The 12333-nt window shown below is 46.0% G+C and overlaps 1 protein-coding gene across 2 annotated transcripts in view; it reads left to right on the forward strand.

Moving 5' to 3' along the window:
* Positions 1-12333, forward strand: part of SYAP1 (synapse associated protein 1) — a 202623-nt gene that overhangs the window by 112143 nt on the left and 78147 nt on the right. The gene's annotated exons all lie outside the window — the stretch shown is intronic.

The following is a 12333-nucleotide window of genomic DNA, read 5'->3' on the forward strand; positions in this document are numbered from 1 at the left end:
TGGGTACATGCTGGCCACATTGTGAAACAAGAACTGATGTGCCTTGGGCTAATACCAGTGCATAATTTGTGATGGTGTTTTCCGATGTTCGGCACTGACGCTTATGTGTATAAACACTGTTAAGTATCCTTACATGGTGGCTCTGGGACCTGAGTACTTGTATGCAGCGTTCATTAGAGCAGCACCACCTATGCAATATAACTTTTATAAAAATGGTAAAACTTGAACTTAAAACCTGTAGTTAAAAAATGTGTTGGGTTATGCAAGCGGCAAGGCGACTAGTGATTAATACCTTGGGCCCTGGTGCTCAATATTTTACAAATCAAGCACTGGCCCTTGATGCAGATTCCAGCATAATAAACACACGGAATTTGAATGTCTTCCTCTGAAGGAGTGAATGAGTGTGCAGTTAAGGGTTTGTAGCTTCATCTCCGCACCCAGCTCTAGTCTTAACTTAGGCAGGTGTTGTTTAATTGGACATACATTAAATCTTCAAGCTGTAACAGAGGACATGCCTAGCGCAGTGGTCAACCTCAAGGAGCAAACGTTTTCAGAGTGCTTTCCAGAAGCTGCCTCCTGGTTGAAGCTATGTGACCTGACCGCCCTACATGAGCTGCCAAAGTCTGCTGTGTGATGGGCTTCTACTTTATTGTCACAGTTCAACCACAGTGGCTGCACCGAAATATTTCCTGGCCTGCGTGTGTTGCAGTCTTATGCCACTTGCATGTTTTAGTGTCTTCCCCAGCCCAGAAGCATGTGAATTAAGTAAAGTACAAACAACATTAACATCATGTTTCCTCAGTGCTCCTCAAGGCACTTGCACTGGTCGGGCAGATCAGGTGGTATGGGATATTTCGGTTGCACCTTAGTTCTGCACCGATGACATATGCTCAGATGCTTGATCCGGACATTCAGGTGGGGTCACCTCTCTCAAGGGCTGACGAACAGTGAGCAAGATGTTTGAAGTGTGACCAGTCCTGTGTGATGGACTTTCTGGAACAATGTGCAGTCAGCATGTGTTCTTTGCATGTCACAACCCTCTTAGGGTCGACAGGAAACAGTGTCCATTTTCCTCTTCTGGTTTTGTTTGACCAGTACCCAATTCCCTTTGTCGAAGACTGTTTCTTGGGCGCACCGGCGCTGATCAGCATATATCGTAATTTTGCTCTTTTGAGAAGTATCTGTGACATGAACCCTATTGGCATTCATTGATTGGTCCGATGTCCATTGTGGTAGTTTGGTACTTATGGCTCTCCTAAATAGCAAAGTGTCAGGATTCTCATCTGTTGCAAAGTGTGGAGTTGATCAATAGGCACAAAGGGCTTGACACATTGCTTGTTTTAGATCGATTCCCTCCATCAATGTTGGCTGAATTACCCTCTTGAGGGTGCCATAAATCGTTCAACAACACCATCGTCTTGGGGCCAAAGAGGTGTACTCTTTTGATGCTTGCACATGAAGTCGTACAAGACACTCCTTGAAGTATCTGCTATTGAAAGATGGCCATTGTCAAATTTGGAATAGCTGGGGTGCCCCACGCTGCAAAGATGTCATCAAGCTGCTCGATGACTGTCATGGGTTGTTGATAGTTCTTCACCAAAGAAAAATGTGAATATTCATCAGTGACTACCATGAGATTATGTCCATTTCCTAGAGGACCAAAGAAATCAACTGCAACTCTATTCCAGGCATGCGCAGGGAGGTCAACCAGTGTCAAAGGCTGGTGCGTCACATTGGGGGATAAACAGTTACAAAGGTGGCACATTTTCAGTTCTTTCTCAATTCGTTATAGGCGAGAGAACCACACTCTATCTTTTAGGGTTCCTTTAGTGACTAGAATGCGAAGATGCCTTTCATGGGCTTGCTCAATGACTTGCTGTCTTGGGCACCCGAGTATGATGATTCTCGAGCCTCTCAATGTGATACCCTCTTGGGGAATGGCTAGCTCATCATGTACCCAATTTAATTTTTGGAATTCAACATCTTCAACGAAGAGTTGAATACTTTTCTTTAATGATTGCGTTGTAATTAGGTCTTTGAGGATCAGCATGTCTTTATCTCCGTTGGAAGCAGCAATATTCTGTTCATTGGATAGAGCTGCTAGCGTGCTGGACATTAGAGATGTCAGTGTTTGCACCTTAGCAAGGTCAGGGTTCATTCCCCCATTGGAGAATATGTGCCCAGAAATCATAAGTTTGGTCTTGTGAAACTAATTCTTTGCTGCATTTAGAGTGCGACCTGTATCAAGTAGCTTGCACACTTGTATAAGAGCCTTATCATGCTCCTTTTTGTGTTGTCCCAAATACCAGTATGCCGTCACTGTATTTGAAAGTGCGTGTAACAGGTTGAATTACTTGGCGAATTACATCCTGAAATATCTCCGCCGCCAAAGATAGTCCAAAACTCGGTCTTTTGTATCTAAACAAACCAACATGAGTTGAAAACGTAGTAATGTACCTACAGTTCTCTTCCAGCTGAAGTTAATGGTATCCTTTGTTTAGGTCAAGTGAAGAAGTCAACCACAGAAGACTTTGGCTCCGTTCAGCTGCATGATCATATCCACTGTGTGAGGACCAGGATGTCTTTCCTTATTGATTATTTGTTGGCCTGTCGCTTATCAACACAAATGCGCACTGCACCACTGCTGTCCATCTTTGGCGCCGCAACTATGGACTAAACCCACGGCGTAGGATAGGTGAAGCACTCAATGATGTCATGCCTCATCAGCATTTCTAGTTCTTGCTCAATGGCTTCTTCTACGTGAAAGGCAAGCCTTTGGGCAACCGGGTAAATGTTATCATTCATATGAAGTTTCACCTTCATTTTTTCAAGTGTTCCTAGGCCATGAAACAACAACGGGAACTGACTTGCGAGTCCAGACTGGGCAAAGAAGTTGGTATTGAGAGAGTTCAGTCCCATGTCAGCAGCATTAGCAAATCTAAGTAGGCATACACTCGAAGTTTCCTGAAGAACGCCAGTTGGCGCTTGCACTGATGTTGCTTTGCGTTTCATGTTTGCTGCAAATGACCCTGGAGAATTGTGGCTCAATGGTTAGAGCGGCAGACCCTGATGCAGAGGTGTAGCCCGGGACCAGGGTTCAATTCCCCGCCTCAAAAATTCCACGGACATGATAATTCTCGCCTCGGTGCCTATTCCAATCATGGAGTCCCACTCTGCAACTCTGGGCAATAGCTTGCTTAATCTCCACAACAGCCCCCACAACGCTAAGGATGCCTGGCCTCCACCTTGGGGGTGCCCAGGAGTGGACTCCTCACAGGGAAAGCCAGGATGGGTTCCACAGCGGTATTCGTACAAGTGCCTTGAGACCCTTGCGGGTGAGTAGTGCGCTATACAAGTATCCATTTACAATTCAAATTACAATTACCCTTGACTCTGTAGCTGTTTAGCAGCACCCCACCTGTATACCTTTGTGTTTGACTGGGTAAGGCATGGCACAGGAGATAAGCTTTTAAACTTTTCTGCTGGCATGATATTAATTGACGAACCACTGTATATAATAAAAGTCATCGGGCACCCGTTCACTTTTAATGTAATTTTACGACAGTGTCCAAATGAATTTTGTCACTCCGTTTGGTGATTCTGCATTGGCTTTTGATCTTTTTTGCACACAGCTAGACCTACATGTGCATGTCGGTCTTTGGTTTACAACATCAACGCACATCCACCGTTTTCGCTGGTGCCTGATGCCATTGACAAGACTTTGTATGACTAATGTTGGACTTTGCTTTTTCAGCTGGTTTACCTCCAGTCTTTCCAGACTTTTGCTTTTTGGCCTCCTGTTTTTGACCTTGTTTTTGATGGTTTAGTGTCTCAGCGCACTTTCTCACTGCTATTCAGTGTTGAAGTGCAAGTGCTCCTACTATACATTGTGTTATGATTGGTTTTCCATGATTGGAATATTCTGATTTACTGGTAAGTTCTTAGTACAGTGCACAGTGTGTGCCCAGGGCCTGTAAATCAATTCTACCCGTGGGCTTGCAGCACTGGTTGTGCCATCCACACAGGTAGCCTTTCAAAGGTGTCTCAGACCTGCCCCTGCAGTGTCTGCGTGCAATTTTTACAGCCATGTCGACCTGGCAAGTGCACCCACTTGACCGGTCCTAACCTTCCCTTTTTTCACATATAAGACATCCCTAAGGTAGGCCCAAGATGCCCCTGTGGGTGCAGTGTGTGTGAAAGGTGGGACCTGTACTAGTGTGTGTTACATGTCCTAATAGTGAAATACTGTGTATTTAGTTTTCACTGTGGCAATGCTATCTGTCTTCTAGGGTAACCTGGGAGTTTCTTTGTACCATCTTACAAGCATAACATTCCATAGGGACAAGATATAGAAATAGAGTTTAGGCTTCCTGAACTCCGAATTTTAAAATGCATCTTTTAGTAAAGATTACTTTTGTATTGTGTGTGACACACAGACGATGGACTGAATGCAGATCACATCAAACTTTCACCTGCACTCAAAAGATCTGGATTAAATCCATTGTTCTTTTTCTCACCATGCCACCCCAGTTTAGACCCAGCCATTTGCAAATCAGTCTTGACCCTGTGCCTCATGATAACAGTCCAGCCCGAACTGCCAAGCCAGGACCTCGCTAGACCGGAAACAAGCTTCCTGGGACTGGTTTCGGAGCATCACCTCTCATGATCAATGGGCACAGTGAGCCCGGGACCCACTTCTGGGCATTGTCTGCTTTTAGAAAGGGTGCATTTTCTTGCTTAACCATCCTGTGTTCCTCTGCGATTTGTGTATTTCTTGTCTGGGTTTGGAGTGACAGGGCTGGGGATGTGTATTCACCCTTGACCGACTCAAGGGGAGGGTTGAAGTGTGTCCCGCCTTTCCTGAGTGACTCATAGCCAGGCTGAATAGACCTGGCTGCATTGAGAGTAGTGGGAGGAGTAGTCGCTTGCACCTGAATGGAAAGTGTCTGTCTCTCACAAAGCTGTCTCCACCTCCTGTGGTAAACCTGGCCTGAGCCAAGCTGAGCTCGTTTATGTGTGCTAGAGGAACTTTGATTGTACTAACTTCAAAGGAAAATGTGGTATAAATATTGGGGCCCTGACCCAAGGACTTAAGAACCTTTTTTAGATCAATAAACCTGCCAGGAAGAAGAGCTGGTGAAGCTGTGATTAGGGACTACCACTTTGCTGTGTGCTTTGCTTTTTTGCCTGCAGTGACTGCTTCTGTCTTGGGCACTGAAAGCACTAGCCTAGATTTTCTGCATCTGTTTTCCCTGAGTTTCTCCAAGGGCTTGAGGTAGAGCTTGCCCCCTGCCCAATAAGTTTCATGAACAACAAAGACTTCAAGTTCATCTACTACCAGAACTGGGAACCAAGGGTACCACTGCACTTTGCACCCCAACCCTGGTCTCTCTGAGGCTGCCGTTCGCCGCCACAGAGCAGCTGCTTGCACTGTGACCTGTGGGCACTGCACTCTGCACCACCTCACTTCCCACGGCTGCCCTGGTATCCCCGATGCCGGTGCCTTCACCGTGACTTGTAGACACCGCTCGTGGAGAACATGAAGCACTGTCCCTCTGCGCACCACAGCCCTGGTCTCGGCGACGCCGCTGCTCCAAGCTGACGCCGCTGCCTGCACTGTGGTTTGGGGGCACCGCTCGTAAGTTACACGATGCACTGCCCATCCCACACCGCAGGCTTGGCCCACAGTCATTGGCGACATCGACTCCAGTACGTCAGCGCTTTAGCAATGACGCCGCAGATGGCTGCACCGTGATCTGCTAATACTTCAATGAGCACCACACCACTTCCCACCGCAGCCCTGGTCTCACTAATGCTGCTGGAAACAGTCATGCTGCAGTCACCGTGACCTGAGGGCACGGCATGCTGCACTGCAGCTTTCGCACCGCAGCCCCAACGTCCACTGGCGCTCCTGACGTCAACCACACAGAGTTCAACCTGCAACGTGTGGTACTTTAAGGGCCCGATGACTTCTCTACCGATGCCGGCTCATCAGAGCTCATCGCAAGTTCCTCGTCGTCCTGCATTTCAAAATGTACTGTTTTGCAGGTATTCCCGACACCGTAGCTGGCCTGCGACGCTGTGGTCAGCCAGAACTATCTGATTTGTTTGTTCACTGTATTGTGATATCCCGGGATGGAGATAGTGAGTTCAAGGAACTGTTTATAAAGTCTATTTTTGCTTTATTTTTTTTTTAATCACTGTATGTTGGACTTTTATCGTTTTGGATTGTTTTACACAGATAAATATCAGCTATTTTTCTAAAACTGGTGTGGTGTCCTTTTGTAGTGTTTTCACTGTATTACTGTTGGTTATGTGCAAATGCTTTACACACTGCCTCTGAGATGAGCCTGACTGTGCCAAGCTACCAAGGGGGCTGAGCAGGGGTTATTTTAGAAGTGTAACTCCCTTATCCTGAGTAGGAAGAAGGATCCCTACTTGGACAGGGTGATAACCTGCTGTTAGATCTGGGGGTCTCTAGTTGGCAGAGGTAGGTACCACTGTCCAAATAGGGACCCTTGCTTCTAGTCAGGGCAAGGAGATAACCCTCTGAGATAACCCCTGCTCACCCTCTAGGTAGCTTGGCACGAGCAGTCTAGGCTAACCAGAGGCAATGCGTAAAGTATTTGTACCAACACTCACAGTAACACAGTGAAAACACCACAAACTGACTCCACAACAGTTTAGAAAAATAAAGGTATTTTAATCTAAACTACACAAGACCAAAACGACAAAAATCCAACATACACAGTTCAAGAATATGGTTTCAAAAAGAGTTCTTACGGTTGCGTTAGAATTCTCTACGTTGCGATAGAATTTTCTACTGATGCGTGAAAAGTTCACAGTTGCGTCACGTTTACTCACAGTACCTTTTAGTTGCAACAAAGTTCCAAAAGCAGAAGCTGGTGCGGTGAAAAACAAGCGATGCGTTGCTCCTGAGACCCTGGGGAGGCGATGCGACAGCCCCGCTGCAGCAGCGGGCGTGTTGCGACGAATCCGGTCTGTATGGGGAGGAAGGCCACTTGTATGGATTCCGGTGCGTAGGTTCCGTTTGAAGTCTGTTCTCGCAAAGGCACGATGCGACGATCTCGTAAGGGCTGCGACGATCTCCGGGGCGACGATGTGCGGTCCAGCGGGGATCCTCTCTCTCGCAGCTCCTCGATGCGTTGATTCTGCGACGATGCTCGCAGCGACGTGATGCGGTCCGCAAGCAAGCGGGACGGCGATCTCACCCCGCGACGACAGGCTCTGCGACGATACTCGCAGCGATGTTCGATTCTCCCGCACCGGTCTGGTGCGTCCCGCAAACGAAGGATGCGACGTCTCTGGCAGCGGCATCAGGCGCTGCGACGATCTCGACCTCCGTAGCGGCGGGAAACTTCTCGCACTGTCTGGGATGCGCTCCGCAAGCGAGCGATGCGACACTTTTCAGTTTCAAAAGTCTCTCAAGGTTAGTTTCAAGCTTCCCAGCTCAGGTACAACTTCCAGAGGCCCCACAACTGGATCAAGCACTCTAGGAAGGACAGAACTCTCAGCAGAGTTCAGGGAAGCTGGGGGTGAAGTCCTTTTGTTCCTGGGACTTCAAAACAGGGAGCCAGCTCCTCTCAGGCCCTTGGAGATTCCTTCAAGACAGGGGACAGAGCTCAGCAGCAAAGTCCTTCCCCGCTCCTTGGCAGCAAAGCAACAGGTCAGTCCAGCAGAGCAACAGCAGGACAATCTTCCTTCTTCAGTTTCAGCTTTCTCCTTGGCAGAGGTTCCTTCTTGATTTCCAGGATGATCTAATTTTCTGTTGTCAGGAGTCCTGTACTTATACCCCTAAAGTCTTTGTTCTCTTGGTGCATGTGGGCCCTGACCCCGGTCTGAACCAGTTCTGGGTGGATCCTGAGCACTTTGTTTTGCTGGCTGCATCTTTTCTTTCAGAGTGAGGGGCAGGGTCCTCAGCCGCCCAGCAGGGGGGTGGAGCCAGCATTGTGGAAGGCAGGCACAGCCCTATTCAGCCCAGGTGCTAACTCCTCCCACCACTCCAGTTGCAACTGCAGTCATTCAGCCTAGTGCTGACTCATCCATCCTGCTGGGGAATTCCCCAGCCCCTGTCACTCACAAACCAGACAGTCAATACACAAACAGGCCCAGGCACACAGAAGGGTTAGACAAGAGAACAGCAACTTTCTAAAAGTGCTGTTCTCAAACCCAGGATTTAAAAACAACCTTTCCTAAAAGATGTGTTATTAAATTCTGAGTTCAGGGATACTAGATACTTATGTCCTATCTTGTTCCTATGGGAAGAAATGTTGTTAACCACTGTAGCCAGCATCCCCCGTGTTAATCTATGGAGCAAGATAGCCTTACAATAGTGAAAAACGAAAATGGCTGTAATTCACTACCAGAACATGTTACCTGCACCAGTACATGCTCTACCTTTCACATACACTGCACCTTGCCCAGGGGGGTACCTTGGGCCTTCTATAGGGGTGGCTGATGTGCACAAAAAGGGAAGGGTTAGGCCTGGTCAGTGGGGACACTGGCCAGGAGGACATGGCAGTTCTAAACTGCCCATAGGCACTGCAGTGGCAGACCTGAGACACCATTTTAGGGCTACTCCTGTGGGTGGCACAATCAGTGCTGCAGGCCCACTAGTAGCATTTGTCATCACCAGCCCTGGCACACCCAGTGCACTTTACTAGGGACTTCATGGTGATACAAATATGCCAAACATGTATATCCGATCAGAATAACAATTTACACAGAGAGCATATGCACTTTAGCACTGATCAGCAGTGGTAAAGTGCGCAGAGTCCTATTGCCAACAGCCACGGGTCAGGAAAAATAAGGGAGGAAGAAGCAAAAGGTTTGAGGATGACCCTGCAAGAAGGGCCAGTTCCAACACCTGCCAACTAGAGACCCCAGTTTAAACAACCAAGGCGACAATCAACTATCTTTAGTTTCTACTTATCATACCTGATGTTGCCTTTTGGCCATGTGGGTGTGACGACAATGCTTCTGGAAACTTCTGGCGTCCATTTTCACTTGCTGTGACACATTTAGTTTCTCTTTCACTCTGCAGACCATTTTGAAGTGGTTTTCATTCCAGCAGCCTTTGCATATTTGTCCTATGGCTGGACATTACCCTCATGGTGAAATGAAAAACCACATCGGCAGCATAAGCTTCTCTTCTTCGGAGGGGTCACCTGGTGTGCATCTACTTTGTGTTTGCTTTTCATGGTCAGCGCTGATCCGTTATTCGCTGTTACTGTCTCTCTCAACATGCGTCTCCTGAAGGAATCTGAAAGACAACCATTAATGACACTGAGGCGCATGGCTTCTTCCTCATTGTCTTACAGTGTTTGACAAGTGCTGCTGGTATTTCAACAAACTCATCCATCCTTTCACTAGCCTTTTATCGTGCATGGTTGAAGATGTACCTTTCATAGTCTACATTCGGCATCAGATTGAACCTGGTTTCCAAAGCTGCTTTATCTTTTGGTATAATGTTGCATCAGTTTTTGAGACTTTCTTTAGTACTTCTTTGACTCCATCACCAGCTAGGTTTTTCAAATATTTAATGACTTTCTTACTAGCGCATCTATGAAGTCATCAAACGTTTCTATCAATGCAGCCCACTTGACACTGACGTTCTGTTTCTTCGTGGTGTAAAGTGGTGGTGGTGGCGGCGGCATCAGGAATCTGGCCGCATTGTATCTCGTACTTCCCTCTGCTGTATTTGAAATGATGTGCTGCTCAGGCAGCATCTATTTCACGGGATGCCACCTGCAACTTTTGCATGCATTGGCCTAGCGCCTGAGCCTGGGTTATCACATCCACTTTGAGGTTGTGTGGAGCTTTAATCGCCTGTGTCAGCAAGTTGGTCTCTGTTTTTCATACCTGGTCGTCACTGCCTTTAGCATTTGCTTTGTACCGATGATGGCTATCTGTTATGGAGTGACGCAGTATCTCTTCTTTCAGCCTTACCAGCGTGTCCTGGCAGGCTTTTTCAAGGCTGCTGCTTCTTCAACTTCTTCAATGGCTGTGTATGGGCTGGAGCCGGGCTTTGAATCCACATGCTCCAACTGCAGACTGCTTTGCATTGACTTGGGGTGCACGTGGCATGCACAAGCAGTCTGCTGTACCTTTGTAAACTCTCAGAGAGAGCAGCCTTTTTTCCTTTGGGGCACGTATCCTCTATTTATCGTCTGTTATAGCATCTCTTCCAGCCCGGGAGCATGCACATGAACATGCCCACACACAAGAGCTCTATACTTCAGCATACAAACATCCACTGCATGCAATGCATCATAACTTTTATAACCACACCTTCACACCTCTTAGCAGGTTGCGCAATTCCTGGTTTAGATTCCGTTCAGCATTGCAATGGTTTTAGCACACATAATCTCAAGACACTACACGTGGATGTGTAAGGGCCATCACAATTGTTTTGTCTGAGGAGAGGCATGATGAGGCAACAAACCAGAAGTGTTGGCCAAGGCGGTAGTGGGGACCTGGCCCCTTTGTCTCATTATTGTTTTGTGGATAGGACAGTTAAGTCATATTTCTAACTGACTAAGTAAAAGTCTCCCCTTAAGAAGGTAATCTCAGTATCTCGAATGGTCTATTAGGTGCTTGCACAAAAAGGGCAGACAAAAAATAGGATACTGATAAGGGGAGATTCTCTCCCTGATTTAGTTTGCTTCCCTTCCTGCCTAGCATTCTGCATGCTTGTGAAGTATTGTGGGTGCAATGCATAGATTAACTTAGAAAAATATACTGTTTATAATGCAGCAGTGCAAAGTGAATTACCATTATGTGTGGCTCCATGTTATTATATCCGATCCATTAATTGCCCTATAATGAATCTCGAGGGATTACTAACGAAGTAATTAATTTGGGGATCCTCTGTTTTTCTTTCTTTTGAAAAAAGATTGCCTCACAAACATCGTTTTAATATGATATTATTTTAATTCTTTAACCAGTAGATAGCAGCACTTGCTTCATCTCATATGTTTTATATTTGTTTTTACTGCGGAAACACCCCACTATCCCGAACCAATTTACTTATTTTTCTTTCCTCATGCTCTTTTAGGTTGGGCATAGCCCCGCATTCCCACCTTTACTTATTTGCCTTCGTATGTATGTACCTGTCTCTCAGTGTGTGTGTGTGTGTGTGTGCACACACAGATACACACAATAGATTAATATATCTGTATCCACATAGGAGTTGAGATATAAATATATATGTATACCTGCCTATCACTTCTTTATTTGCCCCAAACTTTTACTTACCTTACATGTTTGCTTATTTACAATGTTCCCCGTTTTTGTAGGGCTTCTAGATTTATTCTAGACTTCAACGTGTTTCTCAACGTCCCTTAATAGTTGGAAGACCTGTCGTGCAATGAGATAATGATTTACTCAGGGTCACGGAGTTTTGGTTAAGTAAGGATGCTGGTATTTTCCACAGTGTCTACCTTTTAAGAAGGGCCAGAGGACCTCAATGAACTTGCAACATGATTGGCAGCACTCCATCTCTGTTTAACCATCGTACTCCTACATAGAGAAGAAGCATATAGGAGGAAAGCCTGGACCACTAGAAATGCTGTACTAAAAGCATATAAAAGCCCTACATAGATTTTTTTGCCTCTGGATATGTATTGCTGTATATAACTGTACAGGAGTTCAGATATCAGAAAAATATTCAGCTTGTTGCTGTGATTTTTTTTTAGATTTTTTTTTAAGCAGCCGTCTCTTTTGTTTTGTAAAGCAGCCTGTAATTGTCCTTGGCTTCCGTCTTTCACTTCAGACTATGAAATAGGTTTAGTTTTGAAGCCATGGAGACTAATTAGGCCTCTCGATGATGGGAGCATCCCTGTGGGGTTTGTGTCACATGGGTAACCAACCTTCCTCCACTACAAGATCCTTGGGGAATCTGTGCTAAGTCATTTTCAAGGCATCCTGGAACCAATGTCTGTTTTCTGCTCCTTGTGCTCCCTTGAAACCGTGATAAGTCACACGTTCCAAGTGCTAATATTTCATATTAAAGTTATTTATTGTATTTTTTTATTTTATTGGGCATGCAAATACACGTTACAGCATTCTATCGCTACGGTTGAACTGTTAAGAATAAACTAATACTCATTACTTGGGTGAAAGCTGCATTGAAGCAGTCCCTAAAAGAAGGGTTATTACGATGTAAAAAATGCGCCGTTGATTCTTCTTGACCTATCCGCCACTTTCGATACGGTCAACCACTCACTTCTTATTAATTGGCTTGAGGCTATCTGGATTAAGGACGTAGTGCTTTCACTTCTTAGTTCTTTCCTGCAAAACAGAGAGCAAGTG

Source organism: Lissotriton helveticus, chromosome 8, assembly GCF_964261635.1.
Source record: "Lissotriton helveticus chromosome 8, aLisHel1.1, whole genome shotgun sequence".
NCBI lineage: Eukaryota > Metazoa > Chordata > Amphibia > Caudata > Salamandridae > Lissotriton > Lissotriton helveticus.